At 34.9% G+C, this 13,368-nt stretch overlaps 1 protein-coding gene across 1 annotated transcript in view; it reads left to right on the top strand.

Annotated features, from left to right (window-relative positions):
* The first annotated feature begins 11,752 nt into the window (after positions 1–11,752).
* The window catches only part of LOC143233328 (ATP-binding cassette subfamily G member 4-like), a 46,254-nt gene continuing 44,638 nt past the window's right edge, over positions 11,753–13,368 (top strand). The window contains exon 1 of the mRNA XM_076469463.1: positions 11,753–11,854. The gene's annotated coding sequence lies outside the window, so the exon portion shown is untranslated. The remainder of the gene's footprint in view (positions 11,855–13,368) is intronic.

The raw sequence follows: 13,368 nt of genomic DNA, 5'->3' as shown, positions 1-13,368 counted from the left end.
TACTCTTTCAATGTATTATTCTAATTAATCAAGGAGAAAGAGCTAGAGATGGTTCGAACATAAAGGAAAAGGGAAAATTCCAAATATAAAAATAATGAAATAGTTTACTAAAAACAATACAGATTTGATAACTGTTCTTTCTACTATCGACGGCCAGCATGACAAGGTGGTTAAGTAACTCAACTTGTAATCTGAGGGTCACGGGTTCGAACCCCCGTTACACCAAACATGCTCGCCCTTTTAGGCGTGGAGGTGTTATAATGTGATGTTCAATCCCACAATTCGTTAGCAAAAGAGTAGCCCAAGAGTTGGCGGTGGATGGTGATGGCTAGATGCCTTCTCTCTAATCTTACACTGCTAAATTAGGGACGGTTAGCGCAGATAGCCCTCGAGTAGCTTTGCACGAAATTCAAAACAAACAAACTTTCTACTGACGAGTCGAGTTGTTACTGTCTGTTAGGCTAGCTTTTTTATTTTCCTTATTCCGGGTCCGGCGTGGCCAAGTGTGTTAAGGCTTTCGACTCGTAATCCGAGGGTCGCGGGTTCGAATCCCGGTCGCTCCACACATGATCGCCCTTTCAGCCGTGAGGGCGTTATAAATGTCACGGTCAATCCCACTATTCGTCAGTAAAAGAGTAGCCCAAGAGTTGGCGGTGGGTGGTGATGACTAGCTGCCTTCCTTCTAGTCTTACACTGCTAAATTAGGGACGGGTAGCGCAGATAGCCCTCGAGTAGCTTTGCGTAAAATTCAAAACAAACAAACAAATAATTCCTTATTCCGGGAAAATTTTTCTACTTCTGGCAAAACATGTAGTGGAGACCAAGAACAAATATATTTGGTTAAACTTCATATAAATGACCGTAAAAAAGCGGTAAGGCCAGTCAGGCCATGGCCTGAATATCTTATCGTAGCTTCTATGATTCAACCCATCTATTAAAAGGCTGCTTCTTTTAGTTCAACACATTACGTTGTGGGTATGCAGTATCTTCAAAAATTGCTTCCTACGACAATAATGCACGAACCGGTTTACAAATGAAAGCCATTCAGATGTGACAGACAAAAGAACATATACATAAACAGCATTGTTGAAAGCGAATGGCCAATGCTATTATCTGTGCTTTAGAAAGACATCAATATTTATAATGACAGTAAAACCATTCTTCAATTAAAATCAATGAACGATTTTAAGCTAAAAAATCAAATATAGTGTTCCAGCACTCAAACCCTTTTAGAAATAAAAAAAAAGATTTGTAATTTACATTTGAACCGTTACATCCAATTAGCCTTCCAGTGGCTCAGCGGTATGTCTGCGAGCTTACAACGCTAAAAAATCGGGTTTAGATACCCGTGGTGGGCAGAGCACAGCCAGCCTATTGTGTAGCTTTGTGTTTAATTCAACACAACAACATCTAAGTACAGTTTGTGTAACTCCAGAGAGCTTATATATGCCAGAGTTTATGGTTTATTTTAAAGATCTTCCCTAAGAGAGAGAGAAAACAGCAAAAGTGTTAACTCCACACAAGTGATAGAATGCGCAGAAAGGTCGTTGAGGCCTACATTAACTTTTTAAACACAATTTTAGGAAGCTGATAAAAGTTGATCGTGCTGCAAAAAGAAGGCTGCTACCATAAAGAACAAAAGCTGCAGAAGAGGGTCCGTTGAACTTGGTTGAATATACTTTTATGTTGCTGGGCGTAGGAAGGATTTGGAAACAAATGAAAGTAGAAAAAGCAGTTGACGTTTAAAAGTGTTTATCGTTTTACTAAACTCGAAGTTCATGGTGAAATTCCATCATCACTTAATAAATAGATTTTTTTCTTACGTAACGACTGAAACCGACTAATGGATGTCGAAAACTTAGGAGCCAAAACAAAAAAGAGTGTTTGATAATAAACAAAAATATCTGAGCTCAGTCACGGAAAGTCAAGATTTACTCTATGAGTTGGGTACAGTACTGTATTTGGTTTGGATGTTCGGAAGAATTCACTTTTTCTGCAAGACTAGATTGAGCTTTTTAATGCCTGTTTGTTTCAAGTAGGATTCATTAAGAAAATTAAAACGGACTTGTACTTTCATGTACTCAGGCAACATGAGAATGGAGGAAGATAAATAAAACGATATTTGGTTTTCTAGTGCAAGCAACTCCTGATAAATATTAAATGTTCTTTATAGAACTAGCTAGTTGTTGGAGATGTTTGTTTTAGAGAACCATCACTACCAATTTCTCCTAACTGTGTGATGTTCTTAGATACCCTGATTTCCTACAAATACGAGATCTAATTATAAGTTAGGCAGAATGTGCATTACGGAGTTAGATCTCATTTCTCTACTTGGCTGAATTGATGAAAGAGGATGAGCAGGATATTACTGGTTAAAGAGTTATACTATTTTTATTTCACATATAAAATTCGCATACACTAAACTAACTAAAAGTGTACACAAAACAAAAGATAGCATTTTTCTGAAATGTGGGTAACTGTGGCAAAAGCTACCTTAGGTGGAAGGTTGAAGAAATTCTGGAAAATATTGAAAGAATTGTTCATTACATATTTAGAAACATATATATAGAGAATGATATCAACTTCCATAATTGTTTTTCTTCTGTTACATGACAGTGAAACTAAAGAGGTACAGAATACAGTGATTCCTACACGACCTCTAAGTCAGATTAAGCCTAAGTATCTTTACAACGACATCTTTTGTAGGTTAATCCAGAAGGAAGAATGACATTTTAAATGTGTTACCAGGCTAAGAATTTGTTTTGTATTTTGAATTTCGCGCAAAGCTACACGAGGGCTATCTGCGCTAGCCGTCCGTAATTTAGCACTGTAAGACTAGAGGGAAGGCAGCTGGTCATCACCACCTGCCACCAACTCTTGGGCTACTATTTTACCAACGAATAGTGAGATTTACCGTCACAGTATAACGCCCCGATTGCTGGAAGGGGTTCGAACCCGCGACCCTCGGATTACGAGTTAAGCGCCTGAACTATCTGACCGTACTGGTCTCATTTAGTCAGAAGAGAATAGCACCCCGAGTTACCGATAGGTACTGTTGACTAGTTGTATTTCGTTTTGTCTGTTATTTCAAAATTATTTCAACTCGTAATCCGCGGATGGTGGGATCCAATTCTCGTCATATCATACATGCTCGCCCTTTCATCCATAGTGGCGTTTAATGTAACGGTCAATCCAACAATTCGTTGGTAAAACAGTAACCCAGTAGTTGGCGGTGGATGGTGATGACTAGTTGCCTTCCCTCTAATCTTACACTACTAAATTGGAGACAGCTAGCGCAGATAACCCTCGTGTAGCTGTGTGCTAAATTCAAAAATAAACAAACAAACAAAAAATCACAAGAGAAGCGTGCCATTTTCCTCGATTAATTAATTATTAATTAACTGTATTAATTGATCCGGTTTCTACAGTGAACTGATTCCAAAACATTCAAAATATACTGTTCTTATACATATATATGTATATTATTTTGTACAAAAACATTTTTGAAACTTGAAAAATATTTTTAAATAAAAATATTTTCCTGATTTGCTATGGCCTTCCTGTGGCACAACCCCGCCGCACTGTCTTAATAGATTATAAGTGCTAGAAGACTATCCGCCTACTCAATTGAGTTGAAAGATGGGAAAAGTTTTAGACCTTTCCTCTTCCCTAATTTATGGAACTAAAAAAATTTGACAGCTGACAGATTATTTACATGGTCTCGATACTTATGCCATGTGAACATATCGTTACGTTTTCTCAACAAAAGTAACTGTTTTTTTGTTGGTTTTTTTAGAAATATAAAACAATAAAGATGCATATTTTTAACTATGTCTGCGGACTTACGACACTAGAATCCAGGTTTCGATGCCAGTGATGGGGGGAGTACAGATAGTCCGTTTTGCAGCTTTTGCTTAATTACAAACGAACCTTTGCATTTTTTTATTTTTTCAATTGTACTGAATTTCCACCAATTTAAAGTAATTTAAGCTTCTAAAAGGCTAAGAATTTAAGCTTTCAACCCACGCGCCTATATTATATTATATACATATTATATGTATATATATCATAGATTCCTGGATAGTTTATTTACATCAAAATTATATCTACTCTTATTAATATACAATATACAATTGGTGTTTATGAGGAGCGCCATCTCGCGGAAGTTAATGAAATACTGACTCTTTTCTTTTCTCAACTTTCAACGTTGATGACTTAATGCCTCAACTCTGAATATTAGTGATATTTTTTTCCTTTTTTCATCATAAAAGTAGTTTATTTACATACAAAATATGCTACTAAACTTTATAACATTTGTAGAAGTGAAAGTGTTTGGAATTAATGCTCTTATGCTATCTTTAATATTCAAGATTTTAATGTTATTTCAGGTTGTATGAGCCTCATATGTTGACAGTCATGAATTAAAATTTGCAGAGTTCCAACCATTATTGATAATATAAAAAAGTATATATTGCCATAAGCCAGATATTATTTTCAATTAACTGTGATAATTAGTTTTGTTTGTTTGTTTTCAAGTTAAACACAAAGCTACACTATGGATGCTCAGCCCACCACAAATATCGAAACCCAGTTTTTAATAATTCTTCAAACTTACTCAGTAACCATTCAGTGGCCGCGTTTGTTAAATAGACGTCCATCCTTTAACATACTTTACTACATATTTTTACTTTATTTCATCAGGGTTTTTTTAACGATACATTACTTAACTACATTTCCCTTTAAAAAAAAAAAAGCCTCCCGCTAGTATAGCGGTACGTCTACGGATTTACAACACTAAAATCAGACGTTTAATACCCCGATGGGCTCAGCAGATAGTCCGATGAAGCTTTGCTATGACAAAACACACATACACACTCTTTTAAAATATTGCCAGCGTTGTGCTTGTTAACACTGGCGTAAATCAACCACAAATAGCAGAAAGTGTTAGTTTTGGTTAGAAATAAAGTTGAAAAATAAAAAAAAAATTTGGAGATTTTTTCGATTTTATATTAACAAATTATATTTTATAAGAACGTAAAATGTTTGTTTGTTTTTAAAGTTTGTTATAATGTTACGGTCGATCCCACTATTCGTTGGTAAAAGAGTAGCCCAAGAGTTGGCGGTGGGTGGTGATGACCTCTAGTCTTACACTGCTAAATTAGGGACGGCTAGTACAGATAGCCCTCGAGTAGCTTTGTGCGAAATTCAGAAAAGCAAAACGAAAACAAACTTTTAACGTGTGCTTGAAAATTGTTAATTTTCAGTATTGGTACCTTAGTGTACTTTTCATGTTTATTGTGTTAAGGATAAAGGTAGAATCACAATTTCCTGTCCTGTTTTGCAAACGAGTTTTTATTTTACCCGTCCAACCCAACTGCCGGGTACCATTGCTGGTATACATATACAAAGAAGAAATGTTAAAATACGTATTTTTACTTTTAAAAGTCCAGCAGTTTCAAAATTAACCTGGTAAAATGAAAGATACTCGTATACGAGAAGTAAACAAAAGTTGCCTGAAAGATAATAAAGCGGATACAAAAAACAAAATGAAATATACAGATTTTAATGTCAATACTTCATTATCCATGTTGATTCACGTGCATATTTTCTAATAAAGGTTAGAGAATTTGACAAATATCACTTTGTGTGATAATGGACTATAATGTTTTTAAACGATAACATTTAACTTAATCAGATTTAATGCCTAACAACAGATAGGAACCTGTTCTGCCCTACAATTTTAATAGCACCAATGGAAGAAAATGGGGACACGTTCCCCCAGGACGGGATGACAGAACATCGCAGATTGGTTTCCGCTTACCTGCTTGTATCTATAATACAGATGGGTAGACTGAAATAATATTCTTTCTGGAAGACGCAACGTGTATCAGATAAGCCTCGAATTCACAATATTCAAATTCAAAGCACGTCAGAACACACAACCCTGACAAACATTTCGGTTTTATTTCCCCTTGTTTATGCTACATAATATCCAAGTAGTTTAAGTTAACCATCCGAAAGCACTCACATACTCCGTGATGAATTTAACTCCAGTGCGGAAGAACACAGTGTTCAGAAAATAAAGTCTGGAGACGGCTGGAATGGATATCGAAACGTTTTGACGAACTTATGTCACATCAGGTTCCATGAGCCTGTCGAAGCTTTGTAGGTTTGTGATGAAGTATCTTCCACTGCCTTTTCAGACCCTCTCCTAGACCCTCTCCTAACTTTACAGTTATAATTCATTTACTTACATTTAAACCCCCAGTGGCACAGCAGGATATCTGCAAATTCACACCGTTGAAAACGGAGTTTCGACACCCGTGGTGGGCAGAGCACAGATAGCCCATTGTGTAGCTATGTACTTAATACTAAACAAACAAAATACTTACATTTATGCTCTTTCAACTTTGTAAACTTTTTTGTTAACCTGAAGATGACCTAGGAAGGTTGAAACGTAGTCCTCTGCTTTAATAGTAAAAGTGTTAATACCCATACTAGCCGTTCTGAGATACATTAGAACTTTACAAACGTTTAAATAAATTAATTAGTTTTCTAATTCCTTGCTATCCATAAATAAACGAAACTACTTTAATGTATTTATAATTATAGTTTATTAATTGTTATTTTGAAACTGAATTATATAAAGCATTTTTAAATTTTAATAATCTTCTTAACACCCAACTAAAATTGTGTTGATGGCTCTTTGTTAAATTAACAGCTAGTCTGAGTGTATCTAAGGAACTAGATTTTCCTGATAACATGATTATAACACTTATTAATCAAATTTAATAATAAAGATGGATAATAGTTGATAATACAGCAATACGAGCATTATCTATTTATTTATATGCTATTGCATTTGGAAATGTCTTTCTTCGTTTAACTTATACTGATATAGTAAACTGATTTAACATACATAGTTGTGTTTTCATAGGGATTTGTTTCACGCTGAGTATGTGAAATAAAATCATGACATACTTTTATACGCGTATATCACGATATATCCACGTACGTAAGAGTGTATAACACTCTTAAAATCAGTCTTTGTTCTTTTCAAAAGCTTCAAATAGTTCAGTTCAACTGTATGCTTATATATAGTATCTCCAATGTAATACGTACAAGTGTATCAGAAGAGTTTTTTTGTTTGTTTGTAGTTAAGCACAAAGCTATACAAAGGACTACCTGTGCTTTGCTCATCACAGGTGTCTAAATCCGAATTCTAGTGTTGTAAGTCTGCAGATATGCCGCTTTGCCACTAGGGGGCTATCAAGAGAGCATCAAATTTCAGTTTATTTGTTTCTGTTTTTTCATCTCGTAGCGTCCTGTAAAAAAATTATTATAGCAAATGCTCCATAAATTACATTCGCTGATGTCTTTACCATTGCCCCACCCCAGTGGTTCAGCGGGGCTTATAACGCTAAAATTCCGATATCAATACCCGCGGTGGACAGAAAACAAATAGCTCATTGTGTAGCTTTGCGCTTAACAACAACCGAACAAAAATCTTGTTGTTGTTTTTTTGTTGTTGATTTTTTTGCAAATTTTGTTAGCGCCATCTGCGATAACATTAAATTTTTTAAAGGTTTGTTTGTTTGAAGTTAAATACAAAGCGATACAATGGGATATCTGTAGTCTGCCCGCCACGGGTAACGAAACTCGGTTTCTACTATTCACAAAGCAATATCTGTAGAATGTTATATAAAGTTAAAAAACAAAACAGTACACACCTTAGGATTTCCAAAAATTTGGAAAATAAGTTCACTGATTATAAATTCACAGAATCGAAACATGTGTTTTTTTTTCGTATAGCAAAGCCACAAAGGGCTATCTGCTCAGCCCACCGAGGGGAATCGAACCCCTGAATCGAAACAACTATAACGATTAATGTATATCGTAACAAATGACACCATCCATAGCTATTGTAAAACATATCTTCAGTCAGATATATTGAGGTGGATGCTACTAAATCTATTCACAGGTGTTTATGTTTAATTATATGTGTAAAAGACATAAATATTCACTAATCCTTTATTTCAGGTAAAGCTTGACCACGCTAATAACAACTACAAGTTCGTATCACTTTGTCCTTTGTTTAAACCCCCATGGGAAAGGATGAGCCTTTCTTAAAGGTCGGCCATATACTGGTACACATTTATGTGCATTAGAGGCTTCATTTCCTGTAGGGAAAATTCTCGAAACTCCCTATCAGTTGGCAACGAAGTAGATTGAAAAGAAACTGGAGTTTCTGACTGTTCGGTTATCTTTCAGGCTCCTAATCGACCGGTACCCTGTACGTGTAATATTAAATATCAGTGACGTATGCAGTACGAAATACAGTTATACCTCAGTAGCCGCACGTATAACGTTTATTCTACGAATATGCTCGCTGAATTGAAATTATCCATGTCTTTGTCCTGTGGGGGCGTTTTAGGAAATCCTTTAGCCCCTAGCAGCCAGTACGTGCGAGGACTTACAATGTTTAACTTGTTCACTGGTCTTGATGTCTTTCTTTTACGCTCTGCATTCTCTCAGTGGCACAACGGTATATCTGTGGACTTAAAACACCAGAAAGCAGGTTTCGATATCTGTGCTGTGCAGAACACAGATAGCCCATTGTGTAACTTTGTTTGTTTGTTTCTGAAATCCGCGCAAAGCTATTCGAGGGCTATCTGTGCTAGACATCCCTAATTTAGCAGTGTAAGACTAGAGGGAAGGTAGCTAATCACCACCACCCACCGCCAACTCTTGGACTACTCTTTTACCAACGAATAGCGGGATTGACCGTCACATTATAACGCCTCCACAGCTGAAAGGGGGAGTATGTTTGGTGCGGCAAGGATTCGAATCCGCGATCCTAAGATTACGAATCGAGTACCTTAACCACCTAACCATGTCGGGCCCTTTTAGAGAGATATATTCCTGAACAGTTGAGCAAACTTTGTGAAAAGAGATAGTGGCTTTTCCACTAGTAGATCAAGTGATACCCTGAAAATGCAATATCATTTATTTCTAGACGGTGATGACCAACGATGTTATGGGTGGTATACGAGCCTCGTAGAGGAGTGTTTTTTTTTAAACTAAATAATAACAATCGAATAATCTCCAGTCAACAACAGTTTTATTCTACCTTCCCCCTCACGTTCAGTTTTCAGTTTTAATGTAACCTGATTTATTAGTAATTTCTCATTAAAATAGTTAAACTACGATTCCAGGCCTACATGCAAATCTTAAAGTTTAACATTTCGTAATAGGTTTTACGCTTATGTCAAAAATCAATAATGAATCAGTAAAATCTAAAAGTTGTTTAATTTTCAAAATATAACAGCCCATCATAATGAATCAGCGACTTTTCACTTTGTTGCGAAAAAAATCAGGATGGTTCAAAAGCCGTGCTTCGATCTCATACAAGCCTAACAACAGCCTTAACAACCGAGTAACGTTGATACGATTTGTTATTTGGCTTTCAAGGCAATATTGAAAATTTTACATGCCACGTGACACGCTCTTGGTCAATCAATGCAAAGAATTCACGCTAGGGGTAAAATAAATTTTATTTCCCTTCTGTTTACAGACTTAATATGTTCATTGTTCCTGGTATGAAGGATATTTATTTTTCTTTCACTTATCTACATCTTCCTGAAAGCTTTAAATTTTAGTTTGTATATCATATTTTAAACCGATATTTTTCTCCAGTTCAGTTGTCTAACAACACAAATTATTTTCTTTGTTTTTGTTCACTTTTTCAGATAAAGACGAAGCGTACCAGTTATTCTTCAAGAGTTTGTTTGTATTCATCTGTCGTGAATTTTGAGATTATTCTGTTAGGCTCTTTTACATTTTACTGTTGTTGTTTTTCTGATGTATTCTGTGACTAGAGTGTTGACTTGATAACATCACAAATGATACGAATTTATTGTGCTGAATAAGGCCTCGTGAACAACGTTACGATATAACACCGGGAGAAATAACGTGCAATATATTAACTTCTAAACAAAAATTTTAGCAAACTGCGGATATAAAATTTCAATCCATTGAACAATAATTATATTCAGGTCAATTAATAAACTTTCTTTTATGTCTCTGTTTGTTTCGTTAAACTCCATATGTACGTGTAACAGTGAAATTATTTAAATATTTCATTAATGCGCCCTCTCGTGGTAGGATGTTGTTTGATATACATATATGAATATATATATATATATATAAGTTGCATTAAGTTATTAACACAAATAGTCCGTTTTTTCAATAATTAGTTAATTATTCTGAACGACCTCCAACATACATTTTGTAACTGGTAATAAACGAGGCAATTATATCAGATTCACTCTTCATAACAAGTTATACTGAAAGCAACAAATGCGTACATGAAACATGATTTTCACTTATACAAATGTACCAACTAATGGTTACAAGTTGACTTTCGATCAAAAAATACGATTTGTTATAAACAACACTTGGCAATATAAAGCATTACGCATACCGCTGAAAGGGCGTGCGTGCTTTGTGTGATGAGGGATTCGATCCCGCAACCCTCAGATTGCGAATCAAATGCCCCCTAACCACATGGACATGTTGGACCGAGCACCATACTGATTAAAAATCAAACTAAAACCAAAATTAAACCAATATAAAGAAACACCTTAATACCTATACTAATTAATAACCCAACATCCAACTGCAACGCCCCCTACAATCCCATATCCGTTTATACTCTCATCCCTAAGACATGTCTGGCAACGGTCATTTGCCACTCTCTTTCTTAATCTGAATATGACTCAGAGGAAGGTTCAAACGTTGTTCTCTCCTTATCAATAAAAGTTTTAATACCCACACAGCCGTTCTCAGATACAAAATATATTATAGTTTATTTGTAAAGTTTTGTTCGTTTTCTTAGCATTAAACTCCAGTTTTCATTATTTTAAGAACAACCGTGATTTGCTAAAGTAATTCTTCTTTATTGTGTACTAAGATTAAGCGGTCTAGATCCAAAGGTATATTGTCTGTTCTGGTATTAGTATATCAATTTCAGCGTAATACCACATTGTATATATATTAATGGTGATGGTTTGAGCACTAAATGGCTAAGAAACGGAATTTGACCTTTTTTCCATTAATGTCCTGCAATGCTTGCTCTGCGAAAAAGGGGAAGACGTGCAGTCCTGTGACCTTTGAAGTATAGAACACGTGTGGGCACTGGACAAATGCATAAATTATATGTTTAATCATAATACAACAGCTGCTTTAATCAATATTTAGTTTATTCTCAACTACGCGTTAGTATCCTGTGTTTTAGTTCTTTATAAAATACAGTATATATTTCATACAATAGTAAAATTTTCATTCTAATAAACTACTAAGCTTTAAGAACTTGCTAACACGATACTATCTCTCTTACACTTAATAGGAAGGTTCTTCCTTAAAATAATGATTATTAAACGTCAATCTAATCTGATTTTGATTTCCTTGAACTTATCACCTTTTATTAATGGATTATGTAGGCCATTTCCCTTACTATTTATTTAAATAGTTATACTTTGACCATGGATGTTAATTAAACAACATTATTAAATTAATAATAATAACAAGAGCAGACATCTGTATATGGACGTGTAAGAACCAAACCGAATTCATACATTATTTTAAACCTTGTTTCTACTTCGTCAGGATTAAGATCCATATAGATCTGAGTTTTGTTGCGCTCGTTACAGTTTCAAATAGGTCACCAGACATGACGCAGTTCATGTTGTATTCGCAAACGAGCGACGTCAGCATGAGTCCCTTTCCGACATTCTGCTGACCACACGGTACACGTGTGTGTAGCAACAATTATCTTACAAAAAAGACAACTTTGGTAAGTATCTTTTTCTATTACTTTACAACACAGTTTCTAAAGTAAGTTCGACAATTTTTTTTTCTAATACTCTTAGGAGCTTCATTTTTACCTTCGTAAAATCTTAAATTTCCAAATCCAGTAAAAAGAAGAACATAACCTGAAGTTGGCTTATCCAAGTTGTCTGAGTAAATAGCCACTCGTATACAAACTAGGATCTTATAGCAGCTTAACTTTAAGTCCTTTGTTCTTTCAGTGAGCCAATAAAATCGACAAAGAATCATAATTACTATTTACGATTATTTTTGGTAAGTAGGAAATTTTTGAAATAAGAAATGTATGTCATTTATTGTGTGTATTTACATTTAAGATTCAGAAACAATAATTTCGATTATTGTAGGTATGTTTTTCATATGTATTCTTTAGTTGTTATTATAATAGTACCAAACGTGTAAAAACTAGAAATTCAGGTTTGTGCACAGAAAGTTTGGAAGGGGGATTATAATTTGTGAGACCAAAACGCAACACACTTTTTGCGAAGCACAGTCATTGCATGCTAATACTACGAAGGTCTGGGGTACCCCCCCCCCCAGGAAAATAATTTTGTGAAAAAAACAGATGCTATGAGACTGGATTTGGGAGTAATTTTGAAAGAGTTTAGCCTAAACAGTTGTTTGACTGCTTACATAAAATCCTCAACCATCTAATTAAAAGTCAACAAATCACCATTATGTTGTAACACTACATGGGAAGCTAGACTTAAATTAGCATAAATATATATGTTTTATTTTTGTCTACCATCCGTGTTTGATTAATTGTTTAATTATATTACTATTTAAACAACTTTGTGTAACAGCAGTATGTTAGTTATTTCAAAAATTGGTTATCATGTCCGGACATTTCAGACCAAGAAAATAGTAACGCTTCATCGGCAGAGTGCAGATCATGTAAGAAACATTATGTACGATAAACAACTGCGCTGAAGTTATATAAACATGATTATATACATAAGAAAAATATGGAAATAGGGTGTTCGGCCTAACTTCTTCGACCCCCCACCCCCCTGCATATGTGTGTGATGGAATAACATATTGTTGTTATTATTTATTGTGTATCATTTAAAACTAGTAAAAGATAGAGGCGCTGATAAATAACAAGTGCATTCCTTTCGATTCGGTGTAGAATGTTTACGTGGTTTTTACAAAGTTATTATGAAAAGAGCACTTTTCTCCAAATAATCCTTCTAATAATAATATATTGTGTTATGCCATAAAGTTCGAATGTTATTTTTAGCGCTTTGAATTTAACATTTTATTTGTTGCAACATATCATTTCTAATTGGAGTTAATTGTTTTAATTTTCATTTCGCTTAGTCATTTCAATAAGCAATTTCAAATTGTTTGTTAAATTGTATTAAACGTGTTAAAACCACATTGTCAACAAATATATATAATTTTTCCAAGAAAACTGTGAGCAACACAGGTCAGCGAACAACAGCTGAGTTATTCGTACGGCAAAGTATTCTTTGACCTATG

Source organism: Tachypleus tridentatus, chromosome 12, assembly GCF_004210375.1.
Source record: "Tachypleus tridentatus isolate NWPU-2018 chromosome 12, ASM421037v1, whole genome shotgun sequence".
In the NCBI taxonomy this organism is placed as follows: domain Eukaryota; kingdom Metazoa; phylum Arthropoda; class Merostomata; order Xiphosura; family Limulidae; genus Tachypleus; species Tachypleus tridentatus.
The sequence above is the reverse complement of the archived record's forward strand: the minus strand, read 5'-3'. Positions and strand labels throughout refer to the sequence as shown.